The following is a 16,672-nucleotide window of genomic DNA, read 5'->3' as shown; positions in this document are numbered from 1 at the left end:
CGGATCTTGAATCCAGAGAGGGAGAAAGATCACTTATCATATATGCTCATAAATTTGTGTAGAGCATTTCTTTTTCTGTCATTCCTAGTTGATTTCTGAAATCCTTGCTTCCTTTGATTAGAAACTTATTCTACAGTAACTTCTGCAGGACTGTTTTAAAAGTGAGACATTGCTTAAAGTGAGAAAAGGTGACAGATTCTTGACATCAGTATTCAAAGATACATGGGTTTTATGACCAAAAACCTACCCCCCTACCAAATCCTCCTCCTGTGGAAGAAAAACATACAGTCAAACACCAAACCAGAAAAAAAGTACAGCCCCAAAAGTCTGCTCTTTGCCCAGTCGCTCTGAGCACCTAGCCCCAATCTCAGGACTTAAAAGTAATTATATTTGCCTGAAGTACTGACAGGATCTGCAGTTTGCAACACACCTGCCAAAGGGCTAGGCAGGTGGTGGTGACTCAAGAAAGCTGTCTTCTCACCCATCACACATGCATACACACCCACTCACCAATTTTGGAGAAGGTAAAAATGACAGACTCTGAGTGGCAAGCTCAGGTAAAAAGAAGAGTTGCAGTAAGAAACTCAGGAGCAGCCAATCTTTTTGGACAGTTGAGATTACCTAATTGGTACAAATCCTTGTTAATTAAGCCACTCTATCAAGAGGCAGGGGTTTTGGCTTAATAGAGAACCTATTTTGGTTTGGAAAGAGCTGAAAGCACATACACAGACTTTCCAAATAAAATTATAAAATTATTTAGATATCATTTCAGAAGAGCCATTACTATCAATCATGCCACTATTTGTGACACATTAATGAAGACATGTAGACATTACACTATAAGGTAACTTTCTGTCCTGCAGGCCTTTGCTGTGATTGTCTCTTACTGGGATTGTCCCTAGGCCAGGAAAAAAAAAAAAAAAAAAAAAGCCTTTTGGCCTGAAAGTATCAGCTTTCATCTCTTTTTGCACTCAAAGACCTTCATCAGAGGTGTGTATTGTAACATGGTATCAGTCTTATGAAGCTATTTAAATTAAACCCCAAGTTAAATGTCAAATGAAGAAATATGAAGCATTGAATAACACACAACATTTGAAATTAAAGTAACATGAAGTAGCCTTTTTCTACAACGGAAACTTCACATTTGGTAATAAAATAATTTCATTATGCCCTTTCTTATTTATTTTTAAATAATAGCTGCATTAACAAAAATTGAGATGTGATCAAAAAAATTATTTCTAAATAAATTGAAAATACTTTTGCCATGTGTATACTAATGTAGTGGAGTGAAGTTTGACTTTGCTATCAGGTGAGACAAAGAGACCCAGATTTCATGGCCTAACATCAGCATTCCTGAGAAAAACATAATCAAATGGACTGAGAAGTATTTATGCTTCTGAATTTCTGGAGAAACTGGAATAGTTTCACTTCTGGTAAAGTACAGAGTGTTCATAGAGCTATTCTAAGTAATTATTAAAGCTGAACAGGTTCACTTACCTGTTCTAGCAACTAGAAATCAGCTGAGCTTATGCATCACTTCTGGTTGCCAACAGGAGCTGAGGTATCTACGGCAAGTAACTTAAAGTCATTGCTCTTGCCATTAGTTTCTGGGTAAAAAGTTTTATCCATAACTTAGGTTGTGGGGGATCTGTGGGATCAGAGAGTGGTTTAAAATGATAAAATGAGAGTGTGTGTCTAAACAATTAATAATACAAGCACGTTACTTTTCCACAAAGATACAGTCTAAACACTTCACATGAATACTTCATCTAAAGCAAGTAACATAGCATCAAATGCCAAGTAGTGAATTCATATCTTGTTACCAGCATTCCATCATTTATGGTAAAACAATGCTGATACAATGCCATAACAACAATACAGAGTAATCAGGAATATAAAGACAGAAAATATTTTACAAGACATTTATCTACTTACGGTGAATAAAACCAAAACAAAACCCAGAAAATCCCCCAGTGTTCAAAAGTTAATTTTACTGAACCAGACAATCCTTTAACTTTTAAGAACAGTTTAGGAATCTTTCGCTTCACCTACTACAAATGATGGTGGCCTGCGAAAGAGGAACAGGCTTTGTGCTAAGCCTCTGCTTAGACTATATTCCTCCTACCAGATTTTCCTGCCACAGGCATCAGGAGGATTTGAAAGTGAGAGCTGTGGGCCACAGATAGAAATTCAATGTTTTTTGGGAGAAAAAGATAAGCCCCAGGAGCTCTGTGTTTTACTGCTCTCTTCACTGTGGAGAGTGGCACTTGATGTGATCCTCACTGTTGAGCATGACACAATACATTTCAGAGCTGAAACTATTGGACTGTAGCTAGATTTTGCTTTAGGGTGGAAATAGGTAGTGTTCTAGAATCAAGAAAATACAAAAAATGACGGGGATGTTGAGTCCCCACAAAGCAAATAAACTAAAGATAATACAATAGAGCTGGAGGCATTCTCCACTAGCCCCACTTTGTGTACACACACACACACACAGAAAGACACTTTATCTCTTTAATTTTGTTTAATATAGAATACATAAAATACAGATAATTTCTTGGCAAGCAGAGCGTTGCCACTAGTTTGTGAATTGCATTAAGTCATCTCACCTGGGGCTTAGTATGCACCCCATGTAGGCTTGCAAACCAAATATAAAAAAAAAAAAAAAAGGGGGGAGAAGTGGTGCTGGGGGTGAAGCCTGAAGCCTGTGTATGTAATTTAGCATCCCATTCTGAACTGTGCAAATTCATTCCATTATCAGGTACTACTTTACAGTCAAGGTAATCATATCCCATCATATCACTGATAGGTGCGGAAATAAAAACTCTTTAACAGGTTTCAGGTAATCACACTCAGTGCACCATGACTTCATTATTTCTTTTGTAGGAAAGAAATATGCCTGCACATAGCTCTGAGCAGAAATGCTGCAGCTGTAGATGTTGCTTTTAGATACACTCTGCCTAGTTATTTGAGGGGCTAAAAACATATACAAATGGGGCTCAACAGTGTTGCCAATTAATTTGGGGGTGAGGGGGAGGCAGCATTTTTATACATTAAAAGATTCTCAGAAGTTTGCAGTCTAAAAAACTCAAAAAAAGAAGGAAATAAAGATTATACAGAAAGTTAAGTCTCTAAGGAAAAAAGCAAACACAGTAATGTGTTAATGTTACACACAGGACTGGAGAAACCAGAGATAACTTTAACATATATGGACAAGTCTTACTGAAAAAGCAGTTTTCTCCTAAACAAGGAAGAAGACTTAAGTTCACTATAGCTTAGAAAAGTAGAATACTGAGCTCTGTTTCAGAACACAAATATTTTCAAAAATTTTCTGAAGTACTTGCCCAGCTGTCATGATGACTAAAAGGGAAAAATAATAGTCTACAAATATTTGAAGGGAGTAAACACCACTGAGGAAGCAGTACAGTATCATTGGTACAATGACAATGGTTCTGTAGTTTAAATCTATGCAATGGGATGCTATTAAAGTCTTGAAAATCTATGTTGACTATTTAGGAAAACTTCCAAACAATGGCATTGAATGCCTTTGGAACAACAGCCTGGAAAGTGCCTGCCCTATGGTCAGCTTAAGACTCTCCTCTTTCATGCTTCTTTTCAGCTTTCAGTCAGTACACGGTCAGAAAGATTTAAAAAAACAAAAAGTTCAAAAAAAGTGGTTTAGTGACAGTTTAAAAATCAGTGAAGTTGAGGAGTTAACCCAATGTCCCGTTTTTTATATTTTACCTTTTACAGCTTCTGCAACTTCATCAGTCTTAAATGTGCAGCTGTATCCAAAGTTTCAAAGAAGCATTCTTTGCAGATGAAACATTACTCTCTTTCTTTCAATGCCAGATTTCCATTCTGTTTTAACATTTAATTATGCTAGAAGTTGTTATTTCAAGAAGCTGTGGGTTTGAAACTGCTTTATTTAGACAAAAATGATATTTGTCATAATTTTTCAAGAAGGCTATGTGCCCTGCTCTTCTGACTAATTTTTCAATAGAGATGTGGCATAGCAACTTTTTCTCCTGATAAATATTTTTATTAGCTTTATAAACACACTAAAAAAGTTGTTGGAAATGACAAAAATCAAACCAATTCTAGTGAATTATAACAAAGCTACATAATGGTAATAGAAAACATCTGCTGGTGATTTGTCATTTTTAGGAAAAGCTTATTGTCTAAAACACTAAGGGCCAAATTCAGAGACCACTGATTTCATAAAAGCCTGACATACGTTTCTTTCAAATAGTCTAGGAATGTGGCTGACACACAGCTTAAGGTATTAGAAACTATTTTAAAAGGTTTTTATTATTTTCTTTATTTAATTTTCTTTTAATGAAGTTGAAGAAATGTCTTTGGGTTTAGACAAAGCTGGGCCCCAATTTAATGGCACCAAGGGAAGTCATGGAGATTCCAGCTTGTCACAGCTGTAAAACAGAGTGAAGAAGAAGGCCACCAGCCCCACTCCTGAATTGAGTGGGGTGTAGGGTTGTTCTGGTGTCCTGGGCTGTCCTGGAATACTCCCAAGCAGGTAGAGGTGGCAGGGAGTGAAAGATATTGTAATTTTGGAGACAATTCAGTTAGATCATCTGCTTAGCTGCCTATGCGAGACCTGGAATGAGATGCAAGTGTGCATCACCGCTTTCTTCAGGCAACCTGGGAAGAGGAAAACCAGACTTGTGTGTAGGTCCCTAAAGGGATTGTAGAAACTCCAAGATCCTGAGCTCAGCTTCACTCAGGTTTGGCAAAGTCTTAGTTTTTGCAATTACAGTTGCAGGAAAGTCACATTCTTATTCTGATCCTGCAAAGTTAATACTGATGCCCAGGTATAAAGAACTGAAGGAGCTCCAAATCCTCAGCTTAGCATCCAGCTGTTGACAGTAAAAAAAATAAGTAAAAAAATAAATAAATATATATATATATCTGTTTGTGAACATCAAGCAATATTTCACACATATATAGGGCAATCATGTAGCTGTGGATATTTTGACCTGTTGGGCTGATGCACTTAATGGGTGTTTTTTTGGTCAGGGCAGCATTGCTAGTTCAGAATTTCCAAGGGAAGGGTGATTTCACATACACTCCATGTGTCATATTCCTAAACACCTGTGGGTTTGTTGGAGACAGAATGGTGTAGACATTTTGTCAATGTGATGCCAGGACCATTTTATATTTCAATTATTTAGAAAATAAGACATTCATCACAGGTCATTCTTGATTCTGTGTTGATTTGTGACTTTACTACACAAAGATGTGGTGGGTTTGGAACACTTTTTTCTTTAATCTGCCCCAAATGAGGTATAGTTACTTTTCACTCTGAGGCAGTTTCTTTACAGTCCTCTTTGTATCTGGCCTTTAGTTCTGATTTGGACTGAGCCATACCATACAATAAGTCATCAGCTTCCATTTAAGGCACCCCACTGCCTTCTGACAGAAGTTCTGAGTTAAAAAATGAAGTTAAAAGACCAGTGAGAGCCCTTCAGCTAACCTCAGACACACTGTGTGCATTGTGGTCAAATACTAATTAAACAGTAACTGAAATACTAATTAAACAGTCACAGCTAGAGGCTTTGACATTTAGTTTCATGTGTCTGTATTTTACTGGCATCATCATGGGTGGCAAAAACAAAACTACTCACAGGATCAAAGATTAAATACCTTTAATTATACTAGCTTATTGCTTGTTGATTCAGCTGCAGTAGTGGCCATTAAAAAGGTACTGTTCAGTCATGGCTAATGCACTGGCAGTACCTTGTATCTCAGAGAAACCATAGTGGGAGTGCCTCATATCAGCTCTGTTCATATCAGATATGATATTATAGTGAAGAAATTACTTTCAAGGCTGATTCTTAGAGACAGAAGAGAAAGAGCTACAAATTTCCATCTAGCCTGAGAAGTAGAAGCATCTCACAGACAGTGAAGTACCTGAACTAAACAGTAGTTGAATCTGTGTGCCACCTCTACTTATAAAATCTGTCATTTCTGCTGCTAGAAATTCTCATGTACTTTTTTTTTTTTTTTTTTTTTTTAATGGAAATTGCCCCCTGAACTTGAGCAGTTTCAACATAAATAGGGTGCTACCCACTACCTTTTCCACGGTTTATCCCCTGCATACACTAGATTCACCATGGATTTCAAGTGAGCTGAAATTTTATGTGTCTGGCATGACTTTCAGGCTGGAAGTGAAAGAAAGTGCTGATATTACTGAGGTTTGCATAACATTTCTCAATCTGAGCTGCTACAAATCCATGAAAATTGCAGTAGAGATTTTGAAGAGATACAAAGAAAACTGCCTAATGAAAAAGAGCTCATAAACAAAGCCAAGCCAAACAATCATAAAAACTCTGCATGTTTTGTCTAGATACTTTCTGGTATTGTACATTTCCTGTTTTGACAATCATTTTAACTGCTACCATACATCAGTTGAAGGATTTGACAATGCTACAAGAATCACTACAATGTATCACTTTCAAGTAGTTAATTTTACTTAAAACAGCTATTGTATGGTTTCAGATGCAGTCCTCTTCTTTTTAAGAAAATACATTCTCATGTACCATCTTTGTCATGAGCTAAATACTCCAGTCTTTACTCAGATAAAACTTCCAATTAACTGTCTTAATTTTGGCTAAAAGAATTACAAGATGGTTGGCCCTCTGCATGTAAGAATACTTATTTCTAACTTCTGAGTAAGTGGAATATACTTAATGGATATGGAGGGAGACCTTGAAAAAACACAGGACAGAGTACATTCAGTATGAAAATGAAGATGCACCTACAGCACCTCTGTCATGTCTCATATCCATGTCAACTTTGCCCTAGAAAGTCAAGTGTTGGCAATTGACGAAAATTCAAGGAAAAACACTACCAAGTATTGACAATGGCTTCAGGAAAACTCTGATCCTTAAGATAGTAACATGCTAAGAAAAACTCATACTGAAAACCAAATAAGATGATTAACAATACTGAGCACATATAAATAAGAACAGCATTGATAAACCGTGAAACAAGTATATAGATATTTCACTTTACACATAAAATCTCCAACTTCTAATTAAGCAGCTGAAAAGGAAATTAATTGGGAAACACAAAAAGGATGACCAGACACAATATTAAAGTAAACACTACTATAAAGACAAAAAATATGAACTGGATTGGAAATTAAAAAGGAGGTGTTGGTTACAAAAGCATTGTGGGTAGGCTTCTGGTGATCTGGTAGTTCTCCTGTTCCTTGCCCTTTTATTTTAATTTCTTTAAACAGGATTGAATAATCTGGAAATTTATGAATATATTTCCACTTCCTATCCATTTATACACTTGCAATAGTACAAACAAAATAAAATGTTGTGGTGGCCTCTGAGATGATAATTTAAAAATTAGAATAGCAGATCATTACAGAGGCCAATGGAAAACTTAATATTGCTACCTATTGGTGAAAATGGAGAAGGCCAAATAATTCATAATAATTTGCATATCCCTGAGGAAGGTCTTGGCCTGTGAAAATGACTGATAGTTATATTGTTTTGATCTACCTGACACCAGCTAGTCGAGGTACTACACATACTAATTTTTGTGAAAAATTCAGGGCTGCCATATTCCTTCCTACTCTGGCCAGCACAACTGGATCCAAAAAGTCTCAAACACATACCCAAAAAACTAAGAAAGCAACAATTGTAACCATCTGTCATGCTATTGTGCAATATCTTTAATAGCAGGACTTGTCTAACAACATTAAATGGAATTAATTAACAATCTAACTCATTGGATAGCAGCAATTTTTTATATTCACTCTCTTCTCATCTTTATCTCACTTTTCTTCCTACAACATAAACCTTCCGTTGACATATTGAGTATTCCTTTCCCTCCTCTTCTTTTCGCCTTTTCCTCCTTGTTTTACAATCACTATTTCTCTTTTATATTTCGTATCTATACTTCTTCCATTTGTTCACATTACCATCTATCTCCTCATACATAAGTGCATGCATGTTCCTCCCCCCTCCTCACCTTAAACAATCTCTGCAAAATGAGCAGTGACTTTATGATACTCTTTCTTGGAAATTTGCCTTTCTGTTAAAGAAAAAAAATGGAACAAATGAAGTTGTTCTGCTTCTCCTATTTCTTTCTTCCTCAATATATCTTTTTACATTGCTTAAACAAGTAGCAATGTCAAGAGATACACTTTGCCTTCTATTTTTGATAGAGTAGTATCTTCAGAAAGTCTATTCTACACTTGGTAGTACATGGGTCAAGACACAGCACTCCAGAGGAGTCAGCAAATCCATGGTTTGCCAAGCCCACTTTAAATCCCCACAACCCCGAGCACTTCAGTTTTGTCAGTCTTGGGAATTGGGGAAGATTTTCCTTCTCTTTTTTTTTAATCCCCCTGCACACAGTGACATGCCATCAACACAAACAGTACCCAGTTATTTCCAAATTATTTTTTAGAACTCAGACACCTTTAAGAGAAATCTCATTTTGGTTTTGATATGTATTTACAAAATAACATGCTTGAAATGATTTGGACAATTTTTTTTATTAAAGCCTGTCACTCTGAAATAGTATCAGTCCTTTCAAGCTCCTCCCTTACTTTCAAAAGCATAAGGAAATAGAAATGCCTTACAGAGTACCCTGAAGGTCTACAAAGATAGTTTTTATAAGTTCACAGATGAAGGCACCTTGAGGGAAACTCTGCTGTCTGTCCTCCCTCTCAAATTTACAAGATATCAGTTCACGGCCCTCAAATGCCTCCAGCTATTGTGAAAGTCTCATGCCATTTTGGTTTTTATAGGTCAAAACCATACCTTAAATTCAACATGAAAAATGAATAAGCAGGCAGTGTAGCCTTGTGAGAACAGCAACCATGTGCTCCCACCAGCACACAATATTTAATGAGAGGACTTCTTTCATTAACTTAGGCTTCTGGACAAATTTACGGTCTAGCTCCATAAAAAAAACAAAAGCATGCGGTAATATAAAATAAAATGTAAAAGTATAGAGCCCTGTAACAAATTTTCTGTATTTCTCAGGGCAGGAAACACCTAAACTCAAATATGATATTTCAACACAAAGCAATCTATAGATTAACCCTGGGGAGGAGAAGGAGTACAAGAGGCTCTGGTGTCCAATGACAGTCAATCAAGAAACTCTTAATTTATCCTGAAATACACATAAATAAATAAATAAATAAGTGTCTCAAGAGCCCGTCTCAATCCAGACCATATACAAGATACTTGGCAGGTGTGATTCTGTGACATCCCTAACCTGCAGCAAGGAAATGAGGATTTTTCAAATCTCTGTGTTAAAAAAGAAAATCACCCTCACCTGCAACAACACTAAGTTTGCTTTATCATACAGTTTCAAGAAACATTATCAGAATATATGGTCTAAGTTGTTCCAGGCAAAGAGAAAGAATACTGCTACCATGATCCTGCTGATTGTAGGAAAGAAGAAAGAAACATCTCCACAGTTTTTATTACTCTTGTATCTTAGTAATACTCTGACTGGTATTTCTTCTTATGTTATCTTAGATATATGTGGTGGATAGATTTCTCAGAAGACCTGTGGTCAGCTTCTGAGTGGCCACAAAGTCAGACTAAAATTTTGCATTTATGATTTGCTCTGGAATGTCCCTGTGAGTGCAACACTATCTTCAAACAAGATATTTCTTGGCAAAACCTCTTCCTTTCCATAAAAATAAATGGTCACTTCACAGTCTTTTTTTTTATTTATTTAATTTATTTTATTTTTTTTTCCCTATGAATGGACTAACAGTTACAAATTATGCCTATGGTTAAGAAATCTGGAACAGCATCAAAGTTCCCTTACTAGAGGGATAATAGTAACCCAGTCTGCTCTTGGATTCTTCTCTTAGAGGAGGTGATCTGAAAGTAGCCACATAACACATTTAGTCAGAGCTCCGTTACCTAAGATGTAAATGGTAAAGTTATTCCTGTATTATTTATGTGGTATTACAGGAGGGGCAGTAAAGTTTAAAAAATATCTTTTGTACTATATGATATCTTGTGTCAAAAAGATGAAGATAAAATAATAAAAAGCACTACAAAATAAAAGCATGCATAGGCATATTTTTCTGCAGCTTTTCAAGTCGTATGTATGTAAGGCAAGCAACTCCTTGAGTTTTTTGGGTTTTGTTTGTTTGTTTGTTAGGTTTTTTTGTTGTTTTTGTTTGTTTGTTTGTTTGTTTTTAACCTATTGTGTAAGTCTAGTGGCTCAGGAGGACCCCACTGAAGGTCTAGTCCTACATTCAGATCCATCCATTTGCCTACTCAGCATTACACACATATTTGTTTAATAGTTCAGACACTAATTTTGGGGGAAATAGAGCCAGAGCCCAGGTAATAAAACAGTGAAGCCCATGCCATTTTCAGATGGGTTATTTGGCTAGGTTCAGGTAGGATGTTTCAGTCTTGTGAAGGATAATGAAAACAGAACAATATTTTGGGAAAGACAAACAAGTAAATAGAATTTCAAAGCAGGCAAATGTAACAAATGTATTAAAAGTGTTAGAGAGCTATCCAGTAAAATTCAAAGGTAGATTAAAAGGAAGACAGAGATTCATGCAAGCTCTTAATGGCGAGGACAAGAAGCTTTCTCTTCTTTATCAATCAAAAAGCACATAGTTGCTTAGAACCGAGATAAGAAGCTAAGAGAAAATGTAGCAGATAGGCACAAGAAAGCATCTGAGCAAGTTTCAAAACTACTGCAACTTATATTCTACTTCCTTTATTTCTCTGTGAACCCTGGCAGAAAGGCACCAAAAGAGTGCCAAGAATATTATTGCAAACCTTGGCTCTCCTCCCAACACAGTCTGGGGACTAGCAGTGGAGTTCAGCGGTTTGCCGACATATGCCACCTTGAAATGAGATAGAAAGATTTCCTCTGCACAAAATATTTTTAAAAGTCCTGTTCATCATTTTTGAAAGCTCAAAATTTAGTATTATATCATAGAGTAGTAACTTTGTTTTAGTCTCATGTTGTTCCTTAAAAATCTAAAACATTGGCCTAGAAAAATACTTGCACATCAACATGAGAAAGGTAAAGACAGGTAGTATTTGAGTGCTGCTCTTAGCTGTAGCACTACTGTTCTGCTAGTTCTTGTCTCCAGTGTGCATGCCTGGGTAGAGGAAGGAGGGTGAAGACAAACTTAGGTGGATCTACATGAGATGCTGTAGTCTCTCATGTTTTAAAACTGTTATAGGATTCAAACACCTTAGTATAAAAAGAAAGAACATACTCTCAATATGCTCCTTGCTTCAGATCTCAAGGGAAGAAATGGCCCCGTGTTTCCAGCAGGCTTAGATCATTGGAGGAATCATTTGTTGTTGCTGTTTGTTGCAAACAAAGCACTGAAGGCCATGTCATTATTAGTTTCCACATTCTTCTCAGCCTCCTAGCTTGAGAGCTTTTGTAACACAGATCTGATGCTTACAGTCTTAAGCCTTAAGAGAGAGAAGAAAAAGCAAACTGAAATGGGACTGAGAGTCTGGAAAGGAAAAGCTGTTATTGTCTCATTTTTACATCTGTCCTTGGCAGCTTTTCACTGGATGATTAAGTAAATAATGCACATTGTGTTTAAATGTAAGGTATGTGGAAAGAGGAGGGCACAGCATATTTTGTATCTGTGCTATATATCACAAAGAGTAAATTTACATGAGACTTTTTGTTTCAAGCAGTAATTAGTTTCCTCCATTCTTTTTAGATTTATTCACATGAGTAGATGAGAAGGGCATAGGGCGCGGCAGTAACAAATGTGTCTAGGAAACTATGCTGACAAAGGAGAGCAACATTTATTGCTTTTAAAGGAATGCCTCCAGATCCTCAGACACCTAGACTCGGCTTCCTAGGGCTTCAGATTCTGCCCACTTTTTTTGTGTCCCTCCTTGTTTCAAAGTAGAGTGAGAATTCCTCTCTTTTAAGGCAGGGAATGCAGTTTCTAACACAAGTTTCCTTTCCTGCACATCCTTCTGAAGTAAATAAATAAAATAAAATAAAATAAAATAAAATAAAAGACAAGAAAAGAGAGAGGAGAGAAGAAAAGAGAAGAGAAAAGAGAAAAGAGAGAAGACAAGAAAAGAGAAGAGAAGAGAAGAGAAGAGAAGAGAAGAGAAGAGAAGAGAAGAGAAGAGAAGAGAAGAGAAAAAAAAAGAAAAAGAAAATAAAGAAATGAAAAGAAAAGAAAAGAAATAAGAGAAGAGAAAAGAAAAGAAAAGAAAAGAAAAGAAAAAAAGAAAAGAAAAGAAAGAAAAGAAAAGAAAAGAAAAGAAAAGAAAAGAAAAGAAAAGAAAAGAAAAGAAAAGAAAAGAAAAGAAAAGAAAAGAAAAGAAAAGAAAAGAAAAGAAAAGAAAAGAAAAGAAAAGAAAGAAAAGAAAAGAAAAGAAAAGAAAAGAAAAGAAAAGAAAAGAAAAGAAAAGAAAAGAAAAGAAAAGAAAAGAAAAGAAAAGAAAAGAAAAGAAAAGAAAAGAAAAGAAAAGAAAAGAAAAGAAAAGAAAAGAAAAAAGGAGAGCCATTAATGATTTTCTTATATTTAATCACCATATGAATTACAATCAATTTTTCTTTTTAAGGAAAATAGAGGGAGTAAAAGAGAAACAACTAAAAAAATCCAACAAACTAATAACAGAACACCCCCAAAACATCCTTTGATACTGCTGTGCTAGTTAAACTGGATTTTTTCCTCATTGTTACAGAAGAGGGAAAAGGACTATCAGAGCAAACTTAATTTGCCTCAACTAGGAGCATAACAATGAATGAAAATCTTCCTGATTATATGACTAGAGTTGATGTAAAAGATTAGTGTATTTAGCATAAAATCAGCTGTGGCTAGCTCTGGAAATTTCGGTGCTGCAACAAACTGTCTGACTATCCCGTGTGCACTCAAAGTACATCTTCAGAATTGTTGATGGCACTATTACAGATAGAGGCACCCTGCTTAGTGCAGCTGGTATTGAGTGCCTCACTTTTTAATAGAGGCAGCTAGACAAGACCCCTAGATTACACATCGACCCCTATAACTTGAAACTCTAAGGAGAAAGCTGACCAGACAAGCAGTTATGATGATCTATTCAAAGTGGTTGAATACTATCTTTTTTTGTGTGGAATAAACGCATCTGAATGAACCTTTGCTGCCAATCCAACAAAGCCTGCAACCCCCTACTACTGGTGTCACCTCCCTTCCTCCCTCCATTTCCCTCTCTGTATTCCCATTAAAAGATAAATAGGAGTGGGGGGAAGCAAAAAAAGGAAAACCAAAAACACTTCTGTGTAGTCTATTTCAGGTATTTTGAGGGGGAAAAATACAAATACAGGTGCACCAATTGAATGCTGCCATAGGGCTTGCGGATGTGAGCGTGATGCATTTGTCTGCAGAACTTGAGAACTTCACCCATGCTAGTTTCTTGACACCAAGTGCGTTGAGAGGAGTATCTCTGAGAGAGATCAAGTCCACTTCACACTCAGAAAGCCTTTTTCCCCTATCCCTGTTCTCTTAACTCCTCTTCTTGCTATACATCAGTGTATTTTTTTCATATTTTACCCTGTAGAAATGACAAAGAATGCAGATGAACTGTTACTAAATCAATAAAAAAAACTAGCATTACCAGGGACTTTTAACTGGTACCAAACATACTGGTAATGCTTTTTAGCATGACTTCAGGTATATCAGACTTCTCCAAGGACTTTGATAACAGCCACAACTAAAGTAGATATTTTTGTTCTTCTTTATTTGAGTATTTGAGACAAAATGTTAAACATTTCAGTTTTGCTTTGTCCTTTTTTTTGCATATAATTTCTATGTTTTACTTGAATTGCTTTCAACAATATCTCTCCTTAACCATAATTACTAAAATGGTCCAAAATACTTCTTTTCCCTAAAAATGATTTCTGAAATAATTATGTGTAGAATTAAACAAACAAACCAAAACCAAACCAAGACAAAAGCCCAACTACTTTGCATCCAATACATAAAAAGGAAAAAATAAACTAAACTCTAAGCAAGGATTACCAGGTCATTACAAAAATGCAGGTATGAATTAAGTACATACATGTTTTAACTAGAACTGGGTTATTCTAATTTTAAAATTACTCATTAATCATACATTAAACAAAAATATCAGCTGGAGTATTAAACTACAGTCTTTCATCTCTTTGCAAAGAGATGGAAATTAATTACTTATTCCTGCAAGATTTCTAACTACAAACAGATTTTATGCTGGAATGTAAGGCTTAAATTTAGCATTAATGAAATTTTATAAAATTCTATTTCCTTCTTGGCCTATTAGTCATCTTGCCAGTCTAATTATGACATTTGATCTATATGATCATTATTAATCACTGGCCATTAAACTTTTCCCTATAAATTCCTATGGCTGGTTCACATTTACTAAAAGAATTCTGAACTTGGCTACAATACACAACTACAACTGCACTTATCTTAGAAAATCTATTTTAAGAACCCAATTATGGGACAATTCAGCAAGAGATTCTGCTCATAAATTCAGTAGCCAAAGCCATCAACCCCTATATATCTTATACGGTCCATTGGATGATGGTTAAAAAATAAAGTGATGTCAGGGAGGGTATGACACATTGAACTGAGGACTTAAATCACTTTGGCTCTTCTGCACCTTTGTTGTCTGAACTGAACTTGGATAAGCTCCCTGTTCAGGATTCACAGTCAATTATCACTGATAATTTTTTCAGCTATAAATTGATTATACTACATATTGCAATTATTGAAACACGGAACAAAGGTGTCATAATTGGCACCAATAATCATTTTGCCTTGGTAAAGACCTGTTTGAACAGGATTAAAAGGTATTCAAAAGATTTCAGAATTAACTTACAGCATAATAAATATCAAGACTGTGCACAGATGAAGAGTCAGAACATTTTCCTCAGAAAGTATCTTATTTAAGAGTCAAAGTTAGGAAATTTTTCAGTGCTTGTGTTCATGTTGTCTTATTTCCACATCACTAAATACTAGAAGCTTCAACCGTAACTAGAAAACAAAGACTTTTTGTTCAAAATGCACAAAGCACAAGAAATACAAATACACCTAGATTTAAAGCTATTTTTTAAAGATGGAGGGAGTAGACAGTGAATGGCTCATCAGGACAATCTTCTTTTCCCACGTCACCCTAAAATATCAGGCTCTCTATTGGGTCCAGCACAGGGTTAAACAGCATCATCTGATATAAACAATAAATCAGAGCTGGATCTATTCAGCTTAATCTTCAGGTCTCAGCCTACCTCTGAATCATCTTAGTTTTTTTCTGTAAGCAGAGATGAGATGTTTCTTAGTCTGCAAAGACTTATAGTCCTTCTTTCTGTTTATGGGCTAAAAAGTTCCACTGTCAAAATGTTGAGATTATTAATCATATTTTCTTCTAAGAGCTGACCCTTTAGATTTAGTCAGTGCTGGATGCTGATAATAAGTCAAACCAGGAATGAATATTTTTTATTTTCAAACATCTCATTCTTTTTTAACTTACTCTCCCCTAGGGAAGGAAAAAAATATTTCTCTTACTTCAAGTGGGTGTGGTTGCTAGACCACCAAATCCAGAAAACAAGACTTGACAATACATCAGATTTACAAGTTGAAGGAAATGGATGTTCATAATGCCAACACGGTTGTGAGATACTGAAGAAGACTTTAAAAGTCAAACAGAAACAGAAATGTAGGCAGTCTATTCAAATCTCTTTTGACATTCAGTAGGAAGCAAAATGAGGTAGTAACGCCTACTCTCCCTCAAAATTATATTGTTCTGAGAAACAAGAAATGCTGCAGAACTTGGAAAAGAAAGCAGGTCTCTTCTCTCTCCCTCAAGAATCTCTGGGATAAGTTGTCCCCTACCTTCTGTCCATATTAAAAAAACACAAAAAGCAAACAACAACAACAAAACAAACTAATTTTTCTACTGTTCATTATTTTATATAATTAATATTGATGAAAAAATATTAAAAAAAAAGAAACAAAATACAACCACATAGTTCTATTATTGTTACTGCAGTTTTCAAAGGCAGTTTAGTGGTTTTACACAAATTGAGAAAAACAGTCTCTGCCCCAGAGAGCTCACTCAGTTTAAAGAAACAGCACAATTAAGAACATAATCTAAGCATATAAACATCAGAAATTTTAAGTTCATGTCAATAAATCCTTTCGAGATTAACATTACTGTAAAAAGCTTCACTGCCATTTGCATAAAATAACAAATAGGGTGAAACTGAGCTTGTAAATTTTAATAATAAAAGAGGCTCACTGTGAAATAATTATGTTTACTCTGAAGTCAGATTTTTATAAACATACCACAAAACTTTGTTTTAGATAAGGTACAGTAATTCAGAACAGCTACTAATGAATCAGCTACAACTAATGCATGACTGCATCAAAACTTTGGAAAAAAGAAAAAGAAAGATTTCTTATTTTTCTGCTTTCCTTCATTCCCTTAAAAGTGCAAATTCTTTCAGCTCTTGCTTATGCATTTACATTCACTGTTTAAATACTATAGCTTAACATGCTAATACTTAAAAAATAGGGTTAATAATAATTTTACTGCACACTCATTATGAAGCTTTTTATGACAGTTGAAATACTAATGGATCCTTGAATCCACTTCGTTTTCTCAGTCTTTTTGTTTCACTTTCTTAAGTTCTC

This window comes from Apus apus, chromosome 2, assembly GCF_020740795.1.
Source record: "Apus apus isolate bApuApu2 chromosome 2, bApuApu2.pri.cur, whole genome shotgun sequence".
Taxonomy (NCBI): domain Eukaryota; kingdom Metazoa; phylum Chordata; class Aves; order Apodiformes; family Apodidae; genus Apus; species Apus apus.
The sequence above is the reverse complement of the archived record's forward strand: the minus strand, read 5'-3'. Positions refer to the sequence as shown.